General features: G+C 39.9%; 1 long non-coding RNA gene across 1 annotated transcript; it reads left to right on the forward strand.

Moving 5' to 3' along the window:
• The first annotated feature begins 436 nt into the window (after positions 1 to 436).
• LOC128077237 (uncharacterized) lies at positions 437 to 16,639 on the forward strand. Its single transcript, XR_008204895.1, has 3 exons — positions 437 to 692; positions 2,546 to 2,610; positions 16,247 to 16,639. It is a non-coding gene; the product is annotated as an uncharacterized LOC128077237 (long non-coding RNA).
• The last annotated feature ends 3,064 nt before the right edge of the window (positions 16,640 to 19,703 follow it).

Below are 19,703 nucleotides of genomic sequence, written 5' to 3' on the forward strand. Positions count from 1 at the left end.
TCACCACTCTCATAGTGAAGAACTTCCCCTGACATCCAACCTAAATCTTCTCTCTCTCAGCTTAAAACCATTTCCCCTCGTCCTGCTGTTATCAAAGAGTTTCAAAGAGTTGACTCTCCTTGTGTTTGTAGGCTCCCTCTACTGAAAAGCCCAGAAGGTGAGAGCAAACTTAACAGTGTTTGCTGGGATTTTTATGGAGCTATTGCAGTGGGATAAAGTCCAAACTTCTCTAGACTTCGGTAGCAGAAATAGTAGAGGGGATGCTATAGGAAGTGCTGTATGTTTTTCTCTGTTTACAGTGGAAAAGTGGCAAAAATGAGTGTATCAGTTGAACAAGAGATCGTTGCGTTTACTTCCTACTATATGTGACAGTAATGTGCCATAATTTTGCCGTGACAATGACTTTCTACTTCTCGGGCTACATTTTCCAGATCCCAATTTGGCTGGACTGCAATCACACCCCAAGTCTGTCTTTCCTCATTGTGCTCTCAAGGATGATTATCTTCCAGAAACTTCAGCAGGACTGAGCGTATACTCAAGGATGAGCATACATTTAAGTGCTATTCCAAAGAGTGACGCTGCCTTGAATCAGGGCAAGAGTGTTCTGGGGAAGGATGTCTGCTTCTGCTCTGCCACATCCATTTGATCTGCAGTTTTCTTTGTCCCTTTATTGTGGAAGACCTTCTTTTCAGGTATGTGTGCAGTGTCCCCGCAGAGCAGCAGCATGGTTCAGCCTATGGTTCCAGTGCTCTGTGCCCTCTCTCTTGGTGCACTAAGCTTCCTACAGATGTTTCCTTTCCAAGAGCTGTAATGTAAATAACTAATAATAACAGTGTTATTGCTGGGGGAAAGAATCCTTCTTGTGTAAGTTCACATCAGATCGTGAGATGTCTGCAAACTTGAAAATTAGATCAGGGAGAAAAAGCAGAAGCAGTAAGCTTATTAGATTCACAGAGACAGTTTTGTGCAAGCTTTCCATGCTTCCTGGGAGAAGAAATATTTTCAAAATGGGTTTGATTGCTAATATGATTATGGCAGCTCGGAAGTTAAAGCGAAACATGAAATAAATGAAGGCTTTTGGAGTTATGAATTAATTAGAAAACTAATTAGGATGGATAAAAGAAATGCAAGGCAGTGAATTGTTTTTCTTATCTCAGAATAAGAACATTGAAATTGAAAGGATGATATTAAACAAAGCCTACAAACAACTGGAGATTATGTTAGAGGAAAGATAAGTACTAACAGGGATTTTTTTTTTTTTTTTTTTTTTTTTTTTTTTTTTTTTTTTTTTACATCGTGGTATGGCTTTTCAAAAATATTTCCAAAGAAAGAGAGACAGCTCAGAGGAGCGACTGTCTGCAGGCCTTGGGCAGCTAGGAGAGAAATGCTGAACAGACTGCATTGGTGGGGACAGCAGTGGGACTGGTAGGCCCTGGCTGCTGCTGTTTTCATGTCTACTGCACTGGGGCATCTGGGTGGGCACTTTGCTGCCCTGACCCCATGCTGTCAGCTTGTCTTTTGGGAGCCTGCTCAATTGAAATGGCCAAGAGTGCCTTGCAGAATCTGGGCATTCTAAACTACTCTGCTCTAGAGAGGCTAATAAATGCTTTACTTAAAATATAAGGCATGTCGCTGCATTACATTTCAAAACCAGGATGAACACTAAGCCCAAATGATCTAACCATAAAGGGGCCCTGCCCTGAAAAGCTGGAAGCAGGTTAAGAATTGAAGAGGTATAAAGTGATCATTAACATTAATGTATTTTTTTCTATTGCCTACATGAAAATGAGAACTGCAGAGGTGATATATAATTTTCATATTGCTTAATGTGTTACAGGAAAGTGTTCAGGTTCTAGTGGGGGAAAAAAAAAACCAACACAGATAAAGAAAGCAGAATAAAAGAGAAAATGAGTATGCTGCTGAAATACGCTGCAGGACTGGGTGATCACAGCCTGGAGCACAGGCAGCTTTCTGGCTCTTACTTATTGAATGACCTGGGAGCTAGCGATTCCTTGTTGAATTGTGTGCTAGTGAGCAACTTAAATGTAAAGAAAGGAAGACAATTTCCTAAAGTATTTTCTCTCTAAGACCTCTGTGACCAGTGTGTAAACAAAGTATTCAAGGAGTTATGAATTGCCTATATTTTACAGAAGATAACAGGTGAAATAGTTGCAGTGGTGCCTGCAAACAAATAATCTGATTCAAACCCAGGCTGGGAACTGGGTTAGTGTGGTTAGTGTGGTTAGTGTGGGGAGTTAGGTGCTGGGTTAGCACTGGGGACCATTGGTTTGGCCAAGGCCATGTGTGTAGCTAACAGAAATGACACGAGCCCTATGGGTTTTGCTTGTGCATAACAGCATAATGAACCTAAGAAAACACAGATCCATTTCTGCTGCATATTCCATGAATAGAAAGGCAAACACCATTTTCATAATATGAATGTTTATTATTTTGTGAATATTTTTCTCACTATTTGTCTGTCCCTGTTGAATGTTTCCGCTCCTATATAGAGGCAGATGCTAATTTTATTATCTCCTCTCAACAGCAACTACCCTCCAGTGGTAACTGCTCTATGGCACACCTGATGTGACAACTACAGGTCATGGCAAGGTGAGAGCCGCCCTTCTTGTCATCGAAAAGGAAACATTACTTTTCACAGAGCACCTAATTGCTGGGTGGAACTTACTGCCTCAAGATGCCATAGGAAGCTGACACTTGATTAAATATAAGTAAAGAATGTATGTCCACAGGGACCATTAAGGACGTGGTTATTGGGCATGATGCTGATGGGTCAGTGGTTGGACTAAATGATTTTAGCAGTCTTTTCCACTCTGACAAATCTGCATTTAAAACTCTTCTGCGTTTAAGAAACAAAAAATACCTTAAGCTTTAGAAATTCCTCTTTGGGAGGTGCAGGAGTGTGGGTCAGTAGCCAGGGGTATGAATCCTGACATCTGGGTAAATTGTGTAATGTGTTGACTCTTTCATTTTCCTCCATGCATGGCTGAGAAGAGCTGCTCAGACAGACCAGGCAGGCTGCTGGCAACTGAGTGCTGAACATTGTGCTTTGTGTTTCCTGGGTAAGCAGCTGTACACTCAGGAGCAGCATCTGCTTCAATTTCATCACACACTGAAGTGCCTCCCTTTGGTATTTCAAGTGCTATAAATGAATTACAGTCAATAATCAGAGGAGCCTGCTAATTCTCTCTAAGTTATTGGCAGACTTATTTTTGAGCATATTCAAAATGTTATCATAGGGATGTCATTTCTAAAGTAGAGGGAGTCAGCAGGGGTGTCAAAAGGTGCTCTGCAATAGTAGAAGTAGAAGATCATGCTGCGCTGCAGTTTAAGATAAACCTGATAGAAGAATACCATTTTGGAGAGGTTAAAGAGATTGATATGTAAGGTCATGGCACCGTGAGAATATCCGTCCTGTTTCCATAGACCCTGGTACTGCTCCCAGGCACTAGAGTGGAAAAATTAATGAAGACATGAGTGAATTTATTTTGGGAAAGGAAAGAGAAGGTCAATCTGAGGAAAATCCCACACATGATGAAGATGATGAATGAAACTCCTTGCAGTTTTTAAAAAATGGTTTTATTTCATTACAGAGCCTCATAAAACAGCTTATTTCTGTGATAAAGAATTGAAAGAAAACAGTCGAACTTGAAGGAGCAGTGCAAAAAGGGGAATCACTATGGTAAAATATACTATAAGAAGCCAGAGAAACTGAAGCTAGACTTAATTCACAGAAAGTGTCAGTAATAAGGAATGTGGTTCAATAATTGATTTTCTTTCATTTTAGTAAAAAGACCTAGTCATATATTCTAAGAACTGGAGATAGTGAAAGACTTTTTTAACTCTGTTTCTTTGAAGTTTATGATATGTTGATAGTTGCTGTTCAAAATGTATTTTTTCAAAATGTTTAGCCCATAGGATGTAACACAGCTTGGTTTGGTTTTAGTGATTTAGCGGATACAGAAAGAATGCAGGTAACTATTCAAAGCAGTAAGTTAAGTAACATGCCTGAATGAAGTAAATTCTATGATTTCACAAAGATATTGCAGGAAAATGTGATCAAAAACTACTTGGATCAATAGAAACAGTAAAGACAGTCAATGACAACTTTTCACCAATAAAAGCTGTATTCCATTTAAGCTCAGTTACACTCTGAGGAAGAATTCAAATACTGTCTATATTGATTGGATCAAAAACAAATAGGAAAAAGGAGGATTTAACTTCTGAGTTAATATTTTTGGCCATGCAAACCAGTATTTTCTGATCATAATCTGCACAGTAAGTTTGCCATTGCTAGAACTTCCAGCTCAAAACATGGAGGAGGACAGCATAGGGATAAGGCAGGTTTCTGGAAGTACTTACAGCTCCAAAAATTCCTCAAATGCTAATCTCCAAAAAAAGAGTTCCTAAGGTGTGTGTGCTCACTCTTGGTTTTCAATTGAAAACTACCATAGCAGTAAATAGAATATTTTTCCTAAATTGAGAGCTAGTTACTCCAAAAAAGCATTGTGGTTTTGTTTTGGCTATGGACTAGCCTACTTTATGCTACCTGAGAGCATTTAGGCCTTTTGGGTGACTGAGACCTGGCAATATTAATAGCAGTGATGCTTAATATACCATTAAAGAAGGCTTACACTTGAGCAATAATATAGTGGAGAAATAGTTTCAGGGGCTACCCAAGATATTATAAATAACTTCTGAGAGTAGTATTCTGAGAAATCTGGTAAGTATATCTGAGAGAACAGCTGTAGTGTACTAGCAGTGGCATTGCACAGCACTGGTGAAGTTGCTGGGCACCTTGAGCCTGCTCTTGAACTCCAAAAAGTGCCTTAAACCATGAGAGTGCTGCCTGTCCTTTTCTCAGACTCATTGCAGGGTAAGATGCAATGTTTGGATACAGATTTGTGAAGCGTGTGCTGCAGAGATGCAGGAATTGATTTTTTGGAGATTGGAATACAGGAGATAGGCTCTTTCCCCCTCAATTCACAGATAATGATGTGCATAGTATTTATATGTAACTTGAATACGTATTTATATATAAACACAAGCTGTTTGAATAAACTAATGCTAGAAATCAATGCTAAATCTGTTTAGTGTCAAAATAGCCAAAGTGCTGTTAAATCATCTGCAATTATAATTCATTAGCCTGATTTAAGGTGATACCAAGGGCAGAAGCACTAATTGAATAGCAGACGTGTTTCAAGTGTCTGTGCTAAATACCACAAGAAGAAATCAAAGATTAGGTGCTATGTTCATTTCTTAGTGTTCCTGCTTTGTGCACTTGCCTTCCAACTCTGGACCATTCCTGGCTCCTTAGGTGCCAGATATAGGTTTCTAGTCATTATGTGAGGATGGAGTACAACAGATCTCTTTGGGATTATTTATGTGATTAAAGCAGATAATCAATCATCATGCAAGTCTGAGAATTTAGAGTGATCTTTTTCTGAAGTGCAGTTTGGGAAATCAGCATACACCATCTTAGTATGCACTAAATAGAATCATTTGTGTTACAGACAATGCTAACAAAATCTGTGGTAGTTAATAAACCACAGTGGTTTGCTTAGATTTAAAAATCAGGATTACTGAAAGAGCTGTATAATGTTTATGAATAAAATAGGACTTGATTTAGGAAGCTGCTGCCAACTTGAGACATAGCGATATGGAACAAATCAGCTTCCACTTTCTTTATGTCTGCTAAGTGAAGAGCTTTTTGCACAGTCACATTTACATCTATTTCTAATAGTTCTGTGCAACAGCGTAGCTTCATTTCTAATGATGTGGGTCCCTGTCTATACTGATGTGTTACGTGCATTATATCCATTAAGTAAATTGAGAAATGATGTCCTTTAATTAAGATTAAAAGAAAACAACTAGCATTATTTAGCCTGAGAGCTGGTTCATGCTCTTTTCAGTTCACGTTGAGTGGTAAAGGATCAGGGCTATTCTTTGGACCAGATCCAGAGTAGTAGCAAACTGTCAAAAGCGTGCTATGCGTGCTGCTAAATCCAGACTTACGTTCCTGAAAATCTTTCCTCAGTGTTTGCCTGCCGTGGTGACACCTGAACTGGATGCAGTAATTCTCCCTGTTACCCATAGGGGAGTCAGCAGGAAGCGTCATAAACAATTGTAGGATCACAGAATCAGTAAGATTGGAAAAGAACTCTAAGATCATCCGTTTCAACCATCCCCACCATACCAACTATCCATGTCTCTCAGTGCCACATCTCCGTGGTTCTTGGACACCTCCAGGTACAACGACTGTACCACCTACTAGGGCAGCATGTGCCATCAACGATGTTCTCTTCCCTAGAGATGTAGGGAGACCCAGGCTGCGAGATGGGCCAGGTGCTCATTGCTGAGGTCCATACAAGCTCAGCCCAGAGCCTGGCAGGCCATATTTCAGGATGCAGTCATGTAAGGGCAAACATGATGATAAAGGATTTGTTTCTGCCAGTTATTTCATACCCACTTTTTCTGTGGCCTTTTAAAATACAGTGTTATGCCTTATGAACTTAATTGCAGAGCCGTTAGTTCCACGCAGCGCAATAAGCACTGAGTTAATGGATTGCACATCTCTATGTGATTGTGTCAGTTACAGGTTACTTAGTTACCTTTCTAAGCATTAAATTCCTGAATGTTTCTTAGGAAAGAAACCTCGAAGATATGAAGTCTTCTGAGCTACAGAAAAATTTCAGCTATGAGGAGAGTGCACTTGCCTGACTGCAAACAAACCAACATTGGCATGGAAAATCTAAGAGATAGCTCATTTGTCATTTCTGAGATGACAAATCTAAGAGATAGGTCAAATTTGGGTGAGATTCTAATATACTCCCATCAAAATTGATAAGGAGTATCTCATTTTAGTAGTAATGTTTTTAGACTCACAAAAATAATTTTGTTGAAAAGGTGTATTGAGATGCTAAATCATAACTGAATCTAAAGATAGCATTTGTAGATATTTGCTTTTTCTGCCGTTTTTTTACTTCTGTCATCTTCACAGTGTGTTGATGCCATTCGCTTAGCGTGCTCTCTCCCAGTATTTTCAAACAGAGCAGCACAGTTGTACATCACACTGCCCATTCTTGGTGGAGAGCTGATGCTGGTATTCCAGGGAACCAGGTGAGATGTGCTGTGCATGGGGCAAATGGAAGCTTGATTTGCTGTGGCTCTGCTGTGGTTTAGACCAGAGTTGCCAGGCATGCACTGGGCTCTCTGCTCAGCTGTTGTTTTCCAGCTGGTGGATGAGCAGTGATGCCATTTGGGGGAGAAGTGTTCTAAATTATACACTGTACACAACCTTGAGTGCTTGAGTGTATAGATCTCATAAGCATTTATGCATGTGGCTTTTCTCAGCAAAAAGTTTGGTGTGGGATGAGCTCTATATCAAGTCATCTGCAAGAGAATTTCTATTTTTCCTGCAAAAGAGGGATTCATTTTAGTAATTCTATTAACTTATTCAAATCATTCCTGCCAAAAGATGGAGATAAACCAATAGGGAGAAAACTTGCTTTCACATTTCTAATTTTTTTTTTTTTTTTTTTTCCACAGTTCACTGTGGCTCATATGACAATTTCCTGGGTCATATGAGAGCATTCAAAGGTTTTCATATTTGTGTATGGGAATGTTCTTACTATAATCTTTGTACCTTTATAATTACAGAAAATACAGAAGAAAAGACCAAATACACCAATTTATGAATTTATTATTATCTAGGGAAATTCATACCTCAGGAGCTGGTCTAGAACGTGCATGACTTTAGTGAACAAGGTGATCTTTTTGGTAAAATATATAAGTAAACTATGCAAAAGGAGAGAGAGAGTTGTTTTTTTCTCAGGTTCACCATTGCAAACTTCATTTGCCTACAGATCTCTATTGTCAGACAATCAAAATCAGGGCTAATAATATATCTTTAAAGTTACCATTTGCTGAGGATTGGCATCTACAGTGTGGTCAGCCGTGGCCTGGTCTTCAGAGACAAGACAGATCCACCTTGTCATCGTGGGAAGCTCATAGGCAAGGATCTATTGAAATCTTCGAATAATCACTTGATCCATCTCCCAGATGCTTGCTCCTCTTTTGTCGAAGTCCAGCAGTATTTAGGTGTTGGGAGTTATTTTGCAGGGCTTGGGGAAAGGAGATTTGAGAATCATGCCAAGGTCTTGCTTCAGTTTATGAGCAATTTCTGAAGCGTCGGAGGGGTCAGATAAGAGGACCCCTACTTTTTCCATGGCAGGTTTAGTACTGCAGGAACACATTCCTCTTTCCCTGCCCTCCCCTCACTAGAAAAAAACAAATACCATTAAAGCAGAACAACAGGCACTGCGTTTTTTTTATGCATATGTAGTTTTGCCCTTTCTTTCTCTCCTCCTTGTGGGCTCAAGCACAGTTTAATGTTTCAAATCTGTCCTTTATGTAACTCTGTTTTCTTCAGTTAAATTAAAACAGGGGAATTAGCCCCTTTGATATTTCTCTGCCAGAGCTGGTTGGAAGCATTGTACACGTGGGAAATGAGCTTTTAAATGGAAGGAGAATGACTCATATTAATTTAAAACCCTAACTAAGGAGATAATTGCATATACTATAACTTCTGCTATAATGAGAAGTTAGTCATAAGTGATTACATAAATTTTGAAGTTTGAATGTGTTTTTTAGACATATTTAGGGCTAAATCCTGCCTCTTTGGCACAGGGCAGCTGCTGAATGGATGAGCATTTCTTGGGGTAGCCTCAGGGATTGCATCTTGTTCCCGTTGTACCATAGCATGTTCACTGTATCTGCCAGCATCTCCTTTTTTGGACCAATATGACCATTATTCCTTGCTACTTAGATTTTCCCAGACTTTGGAACAGATTTGCCCACTGAAAGCCAAAAAGCTTTCAATATTATTTTCCCCATCCCTCTTCTTTTTGGCTAAGGGTTATCCCTTAGATTTCTAAAAATGCAATTCCCAATTTAGCAATATTCACCAGAAATACCTTTTCTCTGTGATCTGTAGAAAAGAAACCTAGCTGTGGGTTTCTTGTTGAATTGGACTTAATGATGTATGGAGGATTAGTTCCCTAACTTTCACTAGTTAATTTGTTATCAATTTTATTGATAAATGTATAGAATTGTTTTGTATCAGCAAAAAGAAAGGCCTTGCACAATTAGGTGGCTAAACTGTGGGAAGGAATCGTGACAATGACTGGCAAAATCATGGCAACACAATGTTTAATACTTATTTTCAAGTGTTGTGTTGGAGTCTCATTCCATCCATACACAAATCATTCAGTCTTGACAGTACCAATGAAGAAGGCCTTTTTTCAAAGGTAATGTTTTTTTTTTTTTTTTTGAGTGTTTATACTTGTTTATACTTACATCTTCTTGTATTCCTAGTTCTTCAAATAAAACAACGCAGCAACATCTCTCTCCAATCCAAAACATTCTCACTTGTATATTCTGTATGTTTGGATTCAAAAGCAAAGCCTAGGCTTGAAATGCCTCAGTAGAAGGGCAGTTTCTTTCATGATCTTTACAAAACTGAGTGCAATAGTATTTCTGATATACTCTTACATTGTGCTCATACTGTTGGAAATATTTCACTGCTCTCTGCTAAGCTGTCCTGTTTTCAGTCACAGTTGTTCTTGTTTGTGGCAGATACCTCAGGAATGGAAACAACTCAAGATGTTTAGCAATTTAGAAGGGCATGTTCCCATCATTTGGTGTTCAGACTTTCCCTTGACACAGAAAGAAATTTTGCTTTTATGACAGTATCAGTGTGACAGCTCTTACAATTTCGAACTGAAATGCTGCTGCTCCAGGATTTTCTTTTCCTGTAATAGAAAGATTCAGCTCAAATAAGAGTGACCTACACAAATCCATGTTGCCTAGCTGGCTGCTGTGGTAAGTGCTACACATCACATCTCCTTCTGGGTTCCACTCTTCTCCCATTACATCATGAAATGGATGCTGGTGGCTCACACCTGTGCTCAGTGGAGTCTGGGTTCCCTTTGCTGGGATCTGAGGCAAGTGCTGGCGCTTGCCCATTCTCATGTTTGGAGGTTTTGTTATTATGAGGTGGGGAGGGAATAATGGCATCCCTGGGAGTAATGGAAATTGTTGGAAGTTATTGGAAATAACGAGTGGTGTCATTGCCACCAAAAACAGGTTATGGACCCAGCTCTGATGGGGATGTTATGAGATGCTCGAGCAGCAAATAGATACATATGTTCATGTTAGGCAGTTCTGTTTTCTGCTGCAATTTGTTATACACTAAATCGATTTTTCTTGCTTCTTTTTCTTGCAAGTTCTCTCATTAAATTAAACAGTCTGAGAGGAATAGCCATTAAATGCTCATTTCTTATTAATTAAGTGGTTTAAAATCTAGGTCTTTGAATGCTTCCCTAATTAATTGTGTAAAGCTGGGTACACAGTTAACAGGGAATGAAAGAGTATTACCTTGGGGACGTGCTTTACAACAAACTGGCAAGCTGTTTACCCAGCAGTGCAGGAGCTGTAAGACATTTGCATTCTTATAGACCCAGAAAATGTAGACAAGGTCCTGAAAACACAGGGAAAGAGGATCGCTCTGGGCTGTCCTGTGCTCCTCTTGGTGAGTCCTGCTCCTCATCCTGCAACCACTGGTCCTGGCCAGTGGGTAAAGGTTGGTTACACTTGTTTTCTACAATTGAAATTATTTTTCATATCTCTCTAGCTTAAGTTTTCCATTCTTGAAGGTTAAATGTGTATATGTATTGCTTTTGAACATATAGAATCATGGATCATTAAGGTTGGAAAGAACCATTAAGATCATCTAGTCCTGCTGAGTACTGAAGTTAAGAGGTCAGGCTTTCTGGGTGCCTCACTAAGAGCTGCATTTCCTACTGCTTCTTTATTCCTGCAGCTCTCCTCTCATCTTTCTTCAGTCTTTTCAACAGTTCCTTTAAAAAAATGTGCCTGAGAGGAACTTCCTTCAAATTGAGTTTTCATTCTTTGTGGCATCTTCTCAGTGGTGGCAGTCACATTTCTCTGGGAATTTCCTGTGATGAGTCCTTTTATTGCCAGCATCTCTGACCATTGTATTTCACAACTTCTAAGGATATTTAATATTCAACACCTTGCTTTTTTAAAATTTGTGTTACTCTGTCAATTGATTTATATAATTGGAGAGTTCCCAATGTCACTGACTATGTCAATAGTTTTTAATGTTACTATAAATTTTATTAATCACCTCTTTTATCTTCTTCTAAATACAAACTGTGCAGTAGCACTGCAGTAGGACAGATACTTACATATAGATTTATGTTTTAAGATCTATTGGTTTTATAATTTTAATCCATTTAGTGTGAAATTTATTGTGTAGTCTCCCACTGTTCCGTACTGTTAGAGCTCCTTTGGAAGCAAATCAAGTGAGATACAGACTTTTATTCCAACAGCATGGCTGAGCTTGTATTGCATTGGCAAGACAACATGAAGTTGGTTGCAGAAGACCACTTTTCATACAACCATGTATACTCCAAATTCATTATTGATTGTACCTCAGTGGGTATTGTTGGCATTGTGATGTTTGCTCCTTCTCAGGACTCCTGATGTTTTGGAGGCTGCCAAGACTCAGCATGGGAAGCTTTGAAGAATTCAGCTTCTCCAAAAATATCTTTTCTCTTGGAGAAAACAAATACAAGAAATTTCCCTCTTGGCTGCAAGATATCATTTGGACCTTCTCTTTTTCCTTCCTTTTCAGTGCTTTAATATCCTGAGTATAAAAGACACTTCCATCAGGAGTGTGTCTGGCATTTCAATCCACTGACTGAAAGTTTCTGTAACTAGAAATAAAACTACGTGAGATGAAATGTCAGAACAATGCAATCTATCAATTTATGAAATGGACTTTGTTATTTGGTCATCTGCTATAGCAGTGCCCCTAGAAAGTCTTTCCGGACCGGTGTATGATGATTAGAAACATCATAGCAAAGCAAATGGCAAATGCACACTCGTGTTATCAGGTCTCTGTAGTGATTCTGTATTAAATTGCAAACTCAGTGCAAAACCTACAGTGCTGATAATCAAAAACCTTGCTGTTTCCAGACCAACTTCTTGTAATAGCTGCCTGCCAAGAGAGCAGAGAAACTATGGACAAAGATTTGTAGGGTTATCTAATACACCTCCTTACAGCTACAGCTCCATGTAATAAATCATTTTCATAAATATATGAACACAAGAATGAACTGTGGAATTAACTCCTGTATTAACAGGTGACCACAGATCTTGTTTTTGCCAGAATTTACTGCAGAATCTTACTCCTTCAGTCCAATATTTTTTTGCTTTTGCCTCTGTTCACTTTCCACAACTCAGTCTTTTATGCACTGGATACTTTGGAAATGAGGGAGAGAAAGAGTTTGCTGCCAGTGACACTTGGTAATGCATTTCCAGACCCAGACCTTGGCAGCTCTTTGTCAAGGAATTAGGATGGGTGAAACAAATGAGCACTGGGTGAGACTCGCAGGCAGTGTACATAGGCATGGCTTCTCTGCTGCTAAGTGAAATGGTTTTTTGCCTCTTGAAGATGTGAGCCCCAGACTGAAGCAGTATGAGAACTGAACGATAAATGACCCTTGTGTCTTTGGGTTTTAGTGGCAGAATGTAGCTCAAACCAGTCTCGTTATGAGATTTGCTTTTTATTAATGTTTTTTTTTTTCCTTTGATATCTGCCTCTTAATGGGTAACACTGAATACTAACAATTTCTGAGGGCCATATACTAATTAAATAAATCATCTTATTGCCACTCATCCCCCTCAAAAAAAGCAGAGAAACAAGGAAAAAAATCCAGTGTGATCCACTCCCTTCAACATCCTGTTATGAATAATTCTTCAGTAATTCATGAGTCTTGTGTGGATCAGCTCCCAGGGATTGTGAGCAAAGGGAAGAAACCCACCCACTCACTTGTCTCTGTGTTCTTGCCTGGCAAACTCTGACTCCCTGCTGAGAGCTGGTGTGGCTGCCACCCAGGGCTGAAACTGGAATCTACTATTGATGACACCTGTAGCTCACGCTGACGAAAGAGATCTTGTTTTTTTCCCCCAAAATTACCGTTTGGGGATCCTACAAAGTAAATAATTTATACAGTTTTGTGTACGTGCACTTCAAAGGCTGAGGAAAAAAAATGCTAAACTCCTCTCCTATAATATGGAGAGAGCCAATATATCTTTTTCATATGAAAACTGCCTTCAAAATGTAAATAGATTACCAATGTAAAGTTCTGAAACACAAATTAGTGCAGTTCCCCAAACTTTTACCCAATGCCTCAGAGTTACGGTTTGGGAATTAGGAAACTAAAAGCAGTTTCATACCTATGGTTAATGTAACAGAGTTTGTAACCCTGTGGCCCTGTGCTATTGACAGTGTCTGGACTGTTAAAAAGGACATGTTATTCCTGGTGACTCTTTGGATGAGCACCTCATGAAGCTGGGGATGACATCTGATGGGCAATGTTGGATCAAATCCTTTCTTAATTTCTTCAACTCACTGGTTGAAGCTCAGACCTTGCCTTTCAATATGGACCTAAGCTGTTCTAAAACTTTGGACAGAAGTCTGTAGCTCGGTTCCAACTGCTGGTAGAATAATTGGCTAATGTAAATTTCTAGATAGCAGAGAGCTGCACAGTATAGAGCATCCCGTGATTCCCAAACAGCCCCCTGCCGTTGCTGTTCTTATATCAGCCCCATCTGTATTGTGTATAAATTGCGTTGAGATCCTTGGGTGAGAGGCTTTAGATAAGTGTAAATTACTGTGCTGCCTGTAATTATTTTTTTATGTGGTGATTGCTGGGCCATGCTTTTTATTTGTATTGTAGGGGGTTATGATTCCAGCATAGAGATATGTCAGCTTCAGAATTGGAGAAGAAATATGTTCTGTGACTTTGATTTATGTTTTTCTATTCTGCTCTTTGAATATAAGTAGGAGGGCAAGAAGGAGAGCATGAATGTTTAGTGAACGTGCTCCTGCAATGTAATTTATCTTTGAGGCTGAAACAGCAGGTATATAAAGCTGGTTAAGCCAGCTCTGATTTCTCTGCTCTTTTTCTTTCACCAGCCAGAATAGCTTTTGACAAATCATGCTCTGTAATAAAAACGTATTTTCAGAGTGGTATGGAAAATATACTGAAATAAAAATAATGGCTAGATTATGTGTTTAGGGATGCTGTATTTTATGGTGCACGCAGGATGGCCGTGTTGCTTTTGTCTTAGAAGTTATAAGTGAATGCAGTGCACAGCACTTGCCTACAGGTATTCGAGCTGTCATTAGAGGCCTCCAGCACCACAATAAGCGTAAATGTTACCATTCCACCTAGTGGAAGGTAGAATGATGCAGTTGCTGGCATTGTTTATTGAAGAATTGCTGAAGGATATATAAGCACATGTATGACTTGTTATCTTTGACAAATTGCTTGTGCTCTTTGACGAACTCCCCCCAGTCCTCTGAGTCCCACAGGCTTCAGTACCTCTCTGGGATTTTCTAAAGCCCAAGGGAGAGAAGAAACCATTCCAATCTTGTGTTCTGTTTCCTGGGTAGTTTAAGTGTTGTGACACCAAGTAATTTCCACTGAAAGATACCAGGATTTATTGTAAAGAGGGGATGCCCCATACTGCTTTTTGTAACTGGAATACAAAAAAGACATGCCAAAGTATAAAGAAATGATTTCTGTGCATGTTTAAATGAAATTTGAATAAGCAGCTGGCAGCAGTGCTGTGTCTCATTGACAAGGTAGTTTTTCATAACTGGCTGGATGCAGTATTTCATGTTGCTAAAACTCAGTGATATATATGTGTGAAAGTACATTGGTACACAGCAGTGAGATAGAAATGCTCCATAATTCTAACAGGAAAAAAAAAAAAAAAAAAAAAAAAAAGAAGAAAATGTTCATAGTGATTTGGGGCAGCCAAAACTTCCACAGCCTGTCAGCTACAGTGTGGCAGTAGTCGCTGAGCAAGGGAGGCTTGTGACTGGCAGACTTGTTATTGAAAAGAGAGAGAAGGAATATAAATGTTTCCTTACTGAAAAGACATTACACATCTGATGGAATGTTATGCACACAGAAGAAAAAGGCTCTCTTTGAAAAGCGTGCTTCGTTTGTGCCTGCAAACATCAGAAGTAAAAGAAACCAAGTCCTGGACCCCATCTCCACAGTCATCTTCATCGTCCCATGACAAGGATTGTATCTAAAATGTGAAGTTTATTGCCTCTCTAATGAGTGTGCTGTGACCGAGCTCTGCCATCAAGTTCCAATCATCTGTCTTCTCTCTACTTCAGTAAGGCCATTCTGTAAGAGTTTTCTCTTTCCCTGTGCCACTGTATATTTTCCTTTGCTGAAGCAACAATTAGAGATGTTAGAGATTGTGCAGAATCCTTTGTTTGCTAAGTAGATACACTCTAAGCTATAACACTGCCAAAACACCTGCTGGCCACTTGCTTGAGGCTGCTGCTGTTGTCAGGTATCTCTCCCTTGTCCTGGAGGTGGGTAGTTGAAGTGGAAACAGGCAATCAGACCAGAGGCCCTCCAGCAGGATTTCTGCTGTCCTAGATTTCATTCATTTTAATTAAAATGGTGGCTTCAGCTGTGACAAAGAAACACCTATACAAGCTATGCGCAACCAAAACATAAATATTCTGAGAAAAGAATAGCCTAGAAGATTAATCACTCATCAGCTATTTCATACATGAGGCAATGAGTTGGGGGATTTCTATAGCATCCTCAGATTCTTGTGAAAGCATCTTTGAAGTGCAGAGACAGAAATACGTGTCTTGTAGGAGAAAGAGATTTTCAGTTGGGTAGAGAAAGCGTCTTTTAATTTCTGATGGTAACCATTTCTTGTTGTTTCTTTCCTATGCAGTGTTTTAGGGAAAATGCTTAATTGACTGTAGATTATCTTTCATCTATAGAAAATCCATCACTTTCTGTGTTACTAGCTTTCCATTTGAAAGAAGGAAGGGGGAGTGTTGCTGTTTTTTAGTAGCACTGAAGTATAGTATTTTGAATAATTATGCTTTCAGTATTATTCCTGATTTTGCTGTTGTCATTAAACTCTTCTGTTTTTGTTTAATCTGGAAAGCATCACTCTTTCCTGCAGCCTCTGGGTGTTCTAATGCAAAAAAACCTCTTTCTCCACTTCAGTCTCCATAGTTACAAACTATTAATTAAAACTTCAAACCCTTTAAATATTCAATCTTTCTTTCATTTTTTTTTCATTCCAGATTTATTGCCAGCTGATGATAGGATGCTTCTTCCACATACAAACAGCTTGGAGTAAAATTCCTCAGCCCAGCACAATGTCTCAGGATGAATTTTGTGGAATCTTTCAGCTGAGATGCAGTAGGGATTGTGAGGAAAATCTCCATGTTGAGGGGACTAATGCTGGATCAGAACAAGTTGTGTCGTAATACGCTTGGCGATGCCTTGACAGTTTTGCAGGGCTATTTATAAGGTATGTACAGACTTCAAAGACCAAACATGGTCTGAGGGTGGGAATTTGTATGATGTATCAGAGGGTTTAGCTACAGATAGGGATTGTGGTTGCCTCTTGGTTGACCCCTTCCATACATTGAAGATAAGGGAGAGGATCCTACTTACACCACTACTCTTGGTCTTGCTTAACATTTCATTTTAGTAGGTGTTCCAGTTTGGAACCCTTACTAAAACCCCACTGGACTGTGGATTTTGGATGTACACCCACCTGCAGTGAACACAAACACCCCCCAGAGGACCAGCAATGGACAGAACTGTCATGCACACTGTTCATGCAGTGAACATATACTAAGTGAGCAATACTAAGTGTTCTGCATGAAGTTCAGTGTTTGCCACAGCAAGCAAGATTTTAATGCTTAAAGAAGCATAAACTGGTACAGAAAGGCACTTAACACAACTTCCGGCATGTCTCCAGTGTCTTGTGATATCTTCTGAGTGCTGTGCAATAAACATGGGAACATTGCAGTGCTTGCGGGCAGGGAGATAGTGAGCTGCATTCCTGCAAATCTACAGGTGTGCAGAAACATTACTCAGCCCAGAGCTCTTTGGTGGTAGAAATATTGAATCCTGTTAGCGGTGTGAGTAATAGTTATGCATGAAATTAGATCTGCTTCTCAAATCCGTCAGCTCACCTTTTTATAATGCAGTAGCTCCTGCAGATACAAGGCTAAATGAATGAGAAAACTCTTTACTGAAACAGTAAGTTGGAACCTACTCCTCCTGGGGTCTGTTACAGACTTCATATGAGATCAAAGAAGATTGATTCTTTGCTGAATTTCATTCCATACAGGTCAGTGATACAGAGATTTGATGAGCCTGTTTTCAGGATAGCCCATGCTTGCAGGCAAAATCTAGTTGAAACAACTTGTTATCGTTGTAACAGGGAGGACTCTTTAATGTTTTGGCTGTAATTTTACACTATGCACCTGAACTGGTACAGAAAACTAATTGATGGAATCATTGTGCAGGTACGGAGCATTTGAGTCTATCTTCTGTTTCTACAAAGAGGCACAAATATTTCATCTAACTGAATTCTCTTAAAGCAAACATAGTGCAAAAGAGCAGAAAGCAAATCTAACAGATCTGCCCATACATTTCTATGAATGTTGGCTTGTACAAACCAGGAACATCTACTGAGACGACCTGGTTCCTTCATCGGATCCATGTATTGAACTGGATGTTTTAAGTTTTAAGCAACAGCTTAGCAACAGTGTAAATCCTCCTTGTTCAAAATAGCAATGAATGATGCTCAAACCCCTCAGAACTCAATGATGGTGAACTGAGATGGAGTTTGGGCATGACAAAAGGGATGGAAGCTTGTACAGTGACAAGGACAGCACCTTGAAGTAATACAGTGTTCCAGTGCCAGCATCCCTGCTGACATTAACATACTGTGGTGTATGAACAGAAAAGTCTGCAGTCTGATCATGAGCACTGTGAGTTAGGAGATGAATTTGCTCCTGACAATTGCTGCCAATGCCTATGACCACAGGAACAGAAGTGTGGAACAGTAGCAAAAGGGGATTTGATGGACTTGTGTGGAAAAGAAAGCGAAGAGCTATGGGAGCTATGTTGTGATAAAGTATGCCTAATTACCAATATTGAATCTGATTTATTTATTTCTGAGAACAGCAATCATACACTGTAATTTGGATCATAGAGCTCAAAAATCAAAGAAAGTGCTTGGGGTATTTCTGAAAGAAAATAGGGTTCAGCAAACAGGAGGTAGGGGAGCACATAGCCAGGGAACTGTCTGAGGAGTCCTTGCAGCAGCCTACAGGGCTGGGATAGCAATCAGGGCCCTGTAGAACACCATGTCCCATGGCAGGACCCTGGGGCAGGCAGGGTGTTCTGGCAGGAATGGGGATTTTTCTTCATTTAAACTTTCTGGAGAGTTTCCTTCATTTTCCTGGCTGACGGTGCTGGTTTCTTTACTCTTTTTTAAAACATTTCAGGAAGGAGGTCCATCCCAAGTGCTGAGGTGCAGCTCCAACACAGCAGGTACCACCAGCTCCATTGCAGTCTGTATGAGAGGTATTTACAGCTTTAATAATCTCCAGCATATTCCAGTAATCACTCAGTTATTTAACTGTGCCCTAGAGGTGCTGAAATCTTTAAAAAGCTCTTTGCAGGGCTAATGTGGATACTTGCATTGGCAGCTAACAGCCAGTATGAGCGGCACTACGCAGCTCTGATCCCAAAGAGGATTACTCACAGAGGAGGATTAGCAGCAGCCAAGGGGTGGAGGGGAATGGCAGCACTGGAGGATGACAGCTGGCATCTCATGGAAGGCCACCCTACTGATCCAAGGTGCTTCTAAGATAGCTTGCAATGATGAACGGTGTGTTGATTGAGTTGTTACAAGTCCTGAGCCCCGGGGTAAGTTCATGCCACCATTAGATTGCACCTGGTTGGAGCAGGAGGTTAATCAGCAGCACCTGTCCTCTCTAGGAATAGATAAATTAGAATGTGTAGAAGTTTATTTAAAAACAATGCCAGAAAATTATTGATCTCATTTCTCTCCCTTTGGCAGCTTTTTACCCACACTGCTTATTTTGTTATCTTAGCAAGGAAAATATTTCTGTGTTGGCTTAAAATTGCTTTTGTGGCTCATGTAACTCAGCCACTGGGAAGCATAAAATCAAGCAAAAAAACTTTACACAAAGTTTCCACAGGAGCTTAGAAACATCCATAGCTCCAACTGAACGAGGTGTGAGTTCAGTCTTCTGAACCATCATAGAATGGTTTGGATTGAAAAGGACATTTAAGATCACCTGGTTCCAACCCCCTGCTATGTGCAGGGATACCTCCCTCTAGACCATACCCATTAAAGCTTTACTCCTGTCTGTGTATGAAAGAGGGGAAAGAAAGCACTGCTCAGCCCGCTGTGCTTGCTAAATGTGTTTTTTATTGCTCAAAATCCAATAAATCCGATAAGGTGAAGGAGGTTAATGCAAATGGGGTGTGTGGGCGGGCAGCCAGGCCCAGTGCAGTGCCTGGAGGTGACCATGTCTGCCCCAGGAGCTGGGCACGTGGGGACTCCTTCCCTCCATGGTTGGCTTCCATTGGAGATGACTTTGAGTCTAAATTGCAGTGTGCAAAATGAAGCTTTACTTTAGAGAGATTAAATCTGAGATGGTTGTAAGGAGTTTTCCTTCTGAGAAAATCCAATCTTCTGACAGTAAG

This window comes from Tympanuchus pallidicinctus, unplaced genomic scaffold (genome assembly GCF_026119805.1).
Source record: "Tympanuchus pallidicinctus isolate F22 unplaced genomic scaffold, pur_lepc_1.0 scaffold15, whole genome shotgun sequence".
NCBI lineage: Eukaryota > Metazoa > Chordata > Aves > Galliformes > Phasianidae > Tympanuchus > Tympanuchus pallidicinctus.